At 47.0% G+C, this 7,492-nt stretch overlaps 1 protein-coding gene across 1 annotated transcript in view; it reads left to right on the forward strand.

Annotated features, from left to right (window-relative positions):
• Positions 1-319: 319 nt before the first annotated feature.
• LOC123757335 (ipis-1-like) overlaps positions 320-7,492 on the forward strand; it is a 130,751-nt gene continuing 123,578 nt past the window's right edge. The window contains exon 1 of the mRNA XM_069323563.1: positions 320-432. The gene's annotated coding sequence lies outside the window, so the exon portion shown is untranslated. The remainder of the gene's footprint in view (positions 433-7,492) is intronic.

Raw genomic sequence — 7,492 nt, forward strand, 5'->3', positions numbered from 1 at the left:
TACATACATACATACATACATACATACATACATACATACATACATACATACATACATACATATATTCATACATACATGCATACATACATACATACATACATACATACATACATACATACATACATACATACATACATACATACATACATACATACATACATACATACATACATACATACATTCATACATTCATACATACATACATACATACATACATACATACATACATACATACATTCATACATACATACACGCTGCAGTGTTAGGGGTGGGCGGGAGGTTATATATGGTGCGCCTGAGCAACTCCGGCTACAGTCAACCTGCGCCCACCGGCCGTCACTGTTCGGCTGAGGTGGTCCTCCCCTGAGCACCCTCCCTCACTAGCAGCAACCATCCTCCTCACATCCGGCAGCCCATCACCGCCTCCTGCAGGTTAGTGTGTGTTGTGTGTGTTTGATGAAGAGATGTGTCAAGTGTTTAGATGTGGTGCTGGGACACGACCCAGCGTGTAGAGGCATGGTGCTGGGACACGACCCAGCGTGTGGAGGCATGGTGCTGGGACACGGCCCAGCGTGTAGAGGCATGGTGCTGGGACACGACCCAGCGTGTGGAGGCATGGTGCTGGGACACGACCCAGCGTGTAGAGACAGGGTGCTGGGACACGACCCAGCGTGTAGAGACAGGGTGCTGGGACACGACCCAGTGTGTAGAGACATGATGCTGGGACACGACCCAGCGTGTAGAGACAGGGTGCTGGGACACGACCCAGCGTGTAGAGACATGGTGCTGGGACACGACCCAGCGTGTAGAGACATGGTGCTGGGACACGACCCAGCGTGAGGAGACAGGGTGCTGGGACACGACCCAGCGTGTAGAGACATGGTGCTGGGACACGACCCAGCGTGTAGAGACAGGGTGCTGGGACACGACCCAGCGTGTAGAGACAGGGTGCTGGGACACGACCCAGCGTGTAGAGACAGGGTGCTGGGACACGACCCAGCGTGTAGAGACAGGGTGCTGGGACACGACCCAGCGTGTAGAGACAGGGTGCTGGGACACGACCCAGCGTGTAGAGACAGGGTGCTGGGACACGACCCAGCGTGTAGAGACAGGGTGCTGGGACACGACCCAGCGTGTAGAGACAGGGTGCTGGGACACGACCCAGCGTGTAGAGACAGGGTGCTGGGACACGACCCAGCGTGTAGAGACAGGGTGCTGGGACACGACCCAGCGTGTAGAGACAGGGTGCTGGGACACGACCCAGCGTGTGGAGACCGGCTGCTGGGACACGACTAAAGATGCTGGGACACGTCCCAATGTGCTGAGACACGTTCCAATGTACTGGGACACGTCCCAATGTGCTGGGACACGACCCAATGTACTGGGACACGACCCAATGTACTGGGACACGACCCAATGTGCTGGGACACGACCCAATGTGCTGAGACAAGTCCCAATGTACTGGGACACGTCCCAATGTGCTGGGACACGTCCCAATGTACTGGGACACGTCCCAATGTACTGGGACACGTCCCAATGTACTGGGACACGTCCCAATGTGCTGGGACACGTCCCAATGTACTGGGACACGATCCCAACACGAGTTGTATACGAGAATGATGTCAACGGATCGATATTGGCGCAGTAAAATTTTCGTTAAATTTTATCCCTTATGGTAAAGTTTATTATTTTTCTAGTTATTATTTTTCAATATTGGTGAACTTGTCATTGCTTTAGTACACCTGTGGCAAGAAAGGCGGGATCCATGAGCCAACGCTCGATCCTGTAGTCACAAATAGGTGAGTACAAATATGTGAGTACACAATCACACTCACAAAACAACACACACATATAGTCCCAAGTATACCCAAACAGTAGTCCTAATATACAAAAATGGTGACAGGCAAGTGGCACTGAACTACAGGCCAGTTTCCCTAACTTGTATACCATGCAAGGTGATGGAGACGATCGCGATTAAATGGCTCGCAGAGCATCTGGAGGGAAATAGCTTTGTAACACACCACCAACATGGGTTCAGAGGTAGTAAATCGTGCATGACATTTTTAATAGAATTCTATGACCAGGCAATAAAAATTAGGCATGAAAGAGAAGGGTGGGCAGACTGCATTTTCTTGGACTGTCGGAAAGCCTTTGACGCAGTACCCCATAATAGGCTGGAACACAAGCTGAAAAGCCAGGCAGGAGTGACTGGTAAGGTGCTCCAGTGGATAAGGAAGTACCTTAACAATAGAAAGCAGAGAGTTACAGTGAGGGGGTGAGACCTCAGATTCGCGTGAAGGCCCACAGGGCTCAGTACTCGGTCTTATCGTGTTTCTGATATACGTAAATGATCTCCCGGAGTGTATAGACTCATTTCTCTTAATGTTTGCTGATGATGCCAAACTAATGAGAAGGATTAAGACAGAGGACAGCTTGAGGCTTCAAGAAGACCTAGACAGACTGAAGGAATGGTCGAACAAATGGTTGCTAGAGTTTAACCCAGACAAATGTAATGTAATGTAATGAAGATAGGTGTAAGGAACAGGAGACCAGATACGCGGTATCATTTGGGAATTAAAATTCTTTATTAGTCAGAGAGAGAGAAAGACTTGGCGGTTGATATCACGCCAGACCTGTCCCCCTGAACCCCATATCAAGAGAATGACATCAGCGGCATATGCCAGGTTGGCCAACATAAGAACGGCATTTAGAAACTTGTGTAAGGAATCATTCAGAAATTTGTATGCCATTACACATAGAAATCACAATAGCGTGATGCATCAAATGAACAAATCCATAAGGGCCGTGACGAGGATTCGAACCTACGTCATAGAGCACCCCAGACGCTGCCTTAATCGACTGAGCTACGACATGGTCAAAAGAGTTGAAACCAGAAGTTCTACTGAACTTACTTGGGCCCTGTAGCCTCTCTGAGACACAAACCAGGGTTTTACACAACTCCGCCGTGGACTCGAGCTATGTCAATAGGCTGTTCTACCTCTTCGCTCTTACTTCATTACACACAGAAATCACAATAGCATGATGCATCAAATGAATGAGGCAAAGAAGATTAAAATCCTGAAAGAGAATCCTTCCAATACCAGAGTAGAACCAACCCTCAGTTAGATGAAAATATATCTGTAGAAGGGACTTCTACAATACAACCCTCATTTGCAGACATACTTAGAATGAACCCAGAAGCTGTTTCTGCAGTCCAGGAAATTGCCATTAAAGTTGCTACTTCCCAGGAAGCAGCAAGATATACTAGCCGACTAATAGAGAGGAAAAAAGTATTAATCGTAGTAGGTATACGGGAGCAAATAGAGGCCTAGTCCAGGGGAATAGGAGAGATATGGACAAAGCCACAGTTAAAGAGATCCTTGAAGGGAGTACAGATTGAGAGGGAAGAACAGAACATAGAAAAGGCTTTCTGGCTTGGCCAGAACAATAAGGACAGACACCGATTGATCAAAGGGGTTTTCAAAGGAGAGGTCACAAAAGAAGAAATTTTATAGCGAGGAAGAGCATGCTACTCAATGTAACTAAGTTCAAAACGGTATTCCTTCAGAGGGATATGACCAGGAAAGGCAACAGCAGTGAGGAAGGAGTGCAGGGGAAGAGACAGGAATCACAGAACCACAGCCCAGAACCCTTCGATCCCAGAGGGAAGTGGAGAACCCTCCATAGGCAGTTCAACAGCCCCAGTGCGAGGAAAATCACACCCACTTCCCACCCAACTGAAGCTCTTCCTGTCCCAGCCCCTGCGAGCCCCCCACTAAGTGGCCACCTAGACCACCCTCCCGTTAATCCCCCCCTCCTCTCCTCAAGACCTTCCTTCTCTACCACCCGCTCCAGGCCTCCCTTCTCCCCCAAGCCCTCCCTTCTCTCCCACCCCTCCCTAAGCCCCTCCCACCTCTCCCACCCCACTAAGCCCTCCTTTCTCCCTCCCCCTCAAGCTCTCCCTCCTCTCCTGCTCCCCCACTAGCCCTCGTTTCTCCCCCCTTACCCCAAGCCCCCCTATCTCCACTCTCTCCCCCCAAGCTCTATCCTCTCCCCCCCCCCCCAGCCTTCCCTTCGATCCTACCCTCTCCTAACCAGATCCTCCCAGCATCCTCACAACCCAGGTTCCTCCTTTCCCCTCACTACCCAGGTCCCCCCCCCCCTTTCCACTCCCTATCCTGGACCCTCCATATTAATCTACTCCATTGGAATCAACAGAAAGAGAGGAAGGACAAAAACGACTCAGCATCAAGGTGATGTACTTGAACATAGACGGGATTACAGGCAAGGCAAGTGAACTTAGGAAAAGAGCACAAGAAGTAAACCAGGATGTAACTGGACTAACAGAAACAAAACACTCAGAAATCATAATGAATGCGTAATTTCCCCAGGACTATACTGTACTAAGGAAAAAAGGGAAGGTAGGGGAGGAGGTAGAGTGGCCCTACTCATGTAAAAGGAGAGGAGTTTCAAGGAGCTGGTTATCCCAGGCTGTGAGAGTTTTAGAGGCAACTTAACAGGCACTATGACAATGGGAGGACCAAGAGTAGTAGTAGCAATGACATATAACCCTCCACCAAACAAAGAAGACCCAGGCAAGAGTGCAACAAAAACAACATAGCAGTTAAGATTATAACTGAGGGAACTGCCTGTAGAATTCGATGAAATTTGCTCATGGAGGACTTCGTGCAATCATGGGAGACTTCAATCATGGTAGGATAGACAGGGAAAACAAGGAACCGCAGGGAGGAAAGGAAACTTGGAGAGCAAAACTACTGGAGGTGGCAAAAAGAAACATTTTAAGCCAGCATGTCAGGGGAACCCACAAGAATGAGGGGGAAACGATGAACCAGCGAAAGTCGACCTAGTCTTCACTCTGAATGACTGCGATATAAAGGAAATCGACTTCGAGGCCCCAGTAGGAATGAGAGATCACAGTGTACTAGCGTTTGAGTATCTAGTTGAAGAAGGAGTATTGAACTCGAGGAGGGGTACTGAAAACAAAAGGATGGCATTCCACAAGGGAAACTATTAGGAGATAAGAAAATACCTAACAGATATAACATGGGAATCAGAGATCAGAGGAAAGATGGCACAAGACATCATAGACTACATCACGCAGAAGTGTAAGGAAGCAGCAAACAAGTTTGTCCTAGTTCGAAAGGAAAACAATGAAATGAAGATGAGAAACCCATGGTTTGATCAGAGGTGTAGGCTAGCTAAGCAGCAAAGTAAAAGGGTATGGAGAAACTATAGAAATAACAGGACACTGGAGAGCAGAGAGAGATACCAGAGTGCCAGGAAGGAATATGTCAGGTTAAGAATGAGAGGCAGAAAAATACTACGAAAATGACATCGCAAGCAAGGCAAAGACTCACCGTAAATTGCTGCACAGCCACATCAGGAGAAAAACAACAGTAAAGGAACAGTTAATGAAATTAAGGACTGGGGCGGAACGGATTCACTACAAACGACAAGGAAGTGTGCGAGGAACTGAATAAGAAATTCCAGGAGGTCGTCACTTTAGAGCAAGGAGAAATTCCAGATGATAAGAGAGGGAATAGTTAACCAGGAACCACTAGAAGAGTTTGAGATTACCAGCGGGGAAGTAAGGAAGCTTCTACTAGAGTTGGATGTGACAACCTTACTTTGGAGTCACCTTGGAGTTGTTCCGGGGCTTAGTGTCCTCGCGGCCCGGTCGTCGACCAGACCTCCTCGTTGCTGGACTGGTCGACCAAGCTATTTGACTCGGCTGTTCGCAGCCTGACGTATGAATCACAGCCTGGTTGATCAGGTATCCTTTGGAGGTGCTTATCCAGTTCTCTCTTGAACACTGCGAGGAGTCGGCCTGTTATGACCCTTATGTGTAGTGGAAGCGTGTTGAACAGTCTCGGGCCTCTGATGTTGATAGAGTTCTCTCTCAGAGTACCTGTTGCACCTCTGCTTTTTAACGGGGATATTCTGCACATCCTGCCATGCCTTCTGGTCTCATGTGGTGTTATTTCTGTGTGCAGGTTTGGGACTAGCCCCTCCAATATTTTCTACGTATAGATTATTATGTATCTCTCCCGCCTGCCTTCAAGGGAATACAGATTAAGGCTTTTTAGTCGGTCCCAGTAATTTAGATGTTTTTCTAGAGAGCCCTTGCGTCTTGAAAAGTATCATCATCGGTATAGCATCTCTAGTGTGAAAGGTTCTTGTTATCCAACCTGTCATTTTTCTTGCAGTTCTGACGGCTACTTTATTGTGTTCTTTGAAGGTAAGGTCTTCCGACATGAGTACACCCAAATCTTTTATATTGCCTTTTCATTTTATGTTATGATTTGACTGCGTTTTGTAAGTGGTTTCCGTTTTTATATTTTAATTTATTTTCCGTGGCGCATGAGCTGGAACTTATCATTGTTAAACACCATGTTATTTTCTGTAGCCCATAGAAAGACCTGATTTACATGTGATTGGAGGTTTGCCGTGTCCTCTATGTTATCTACTCTCATGAAAATCCTAGTGTCATCTGCAAAGGATGATACAGTACTATAGATTGTGTCCTTGTATATATCCGATATGAGGATGAGAAAAAGTACTGGTGCAAGCACAGTACCCTGGGGGACTGAGCTCTTCTCGGTTGATGGACGGGATTTTATTTTGTTGACTATTACCCATTGGGTTCTGTTAGTCAGGAAATTGTAGATCCATCTGCCTATTTTTCCGGTAATTCCTTTTGAACGCATTTTAAGTGCAATAACACCATGGCCATATTTGTTAGGATTTGTGAGGATCATCTAGCACAAACAGGGCAAAGGCTATATGCCCAGATGGAATCTACCCTTGGATACTATAAAGTAAGGAGTAGGAGCACTGTGCCTGTCACTCTCCACAGTGAATAACAAATCACTGGCAACAGGAAGGAACTGCCAAGAATTTGGAAAGCGACTAATGTAGTCCCGGTATACAAGACAGGAGACACTGAACTACAGGCCAGTGTCCCTAACTTGCAAAGCAAGCAAGCTGATGGAGAAGATTGTGCGAGAAAAACTAGTGGAACAACTGGAGCGAAGAACTTTGTAACACAACATCAACATGGTTTCATGGATGGCAAGTCCTGCCTCACAGGATTAATTGAATTCTACGACCTGGCAACAAAAATCAGACAAGAAAGAGAGGTGTGCCCAAACTGCATATTTTTGGATTGCTAAAAAGCCTTTGACACAGTACCACACAAGAGGCTAGTGAAAAAGCTGGAGATGCAGGCAGGAGTGAAAGGGAAGGTACTCCTTTGGATAAGAGAGTACCTAAACAACAGAAGAAAGCGAGTCACTGTGAGGGTTGAGGTCTCAGATTGGCGAGACGTCACCAGTGAAGTCCCGCAGGGGTCAGTCCTTGGACCTACACTGTTTCTAAACTCATCATTACACTAAATTCATTACACTAAATGATCATTACACTAAATGTAATGATCTTACAGAGTTTAGAAACTCGTTCTTCTCAACGTTTG

This window comes from Procambarus clarkii, chromosome 13 (genome assembly GCF_040958095.1).
Source record: "Procambarus clarkii isolate CNS0578487 chromosome 13, FALCON_Pclarkii_2.0, whole genome shotgun sequence".
Lineage (NCBI taxonomy): Eukaryota > Metazoa > Arthropoda > Malacostraca > Decapoda > Cambaridae > Procambarus > Procambarus clarkii.